Source organism: Tupaia chinensis, unplaced genomic scaffold (genome assembly GCF_000334495.1).
Source record: "Tupaia chinensis unplaced genomic scaffold, TupChi_1.0 Scaffold000095_1, whole genome shotgun sequence".
Taxonomy (NCBI): domain Eukaryota; kingdom Metazoa; phylum Chordata; class Mammalia; order Scandentia; family Tupaiidae; genus Tupaia; species Tupaia belangeri.
In genome coordinates this window covers 167,154-167,541 of record NW_006159557.1, presented here as the reverse complement: position 1 = coordinate 167,541, position 388 = coordinate 167,154, and positions in this window count along the sequence as shown.

The following is a 388-nucleotide window of genomic DNA, read 5'->3' as shown; positions in this document are numbered from 1 at the left end:
AGTGGGATTGCTGGATCATATGGTAGATCTATTTGTAGATTTTTGAGGAATCTCCAAATTATTCTCCACAGTGGCTGGACCAATTTACATTCCCACCAGCAGTGTAAAAGATTTCCCTTTTCACCACACCACCGCCAACACTTAACCATTTTTTGTTTTTGTAATCTTAGACTTTCTGACTGGGGTTAGGTGGTACCTCATTGTTGTTTTGATCTGCATTTCCCTTACGATGAGGGATGTTGAACATTTTTTCATATGCCTTTTGGCTATTTATATGTCATCTTTAGAGAGTGTTTTATTCAACTCCTTCTCCCATCTTTTAATGGGATTGATCGTCTTTTTTCCAAACAGCTTCTTTAGTTCCTTGTGTATTCTGGTTATCAGTCCC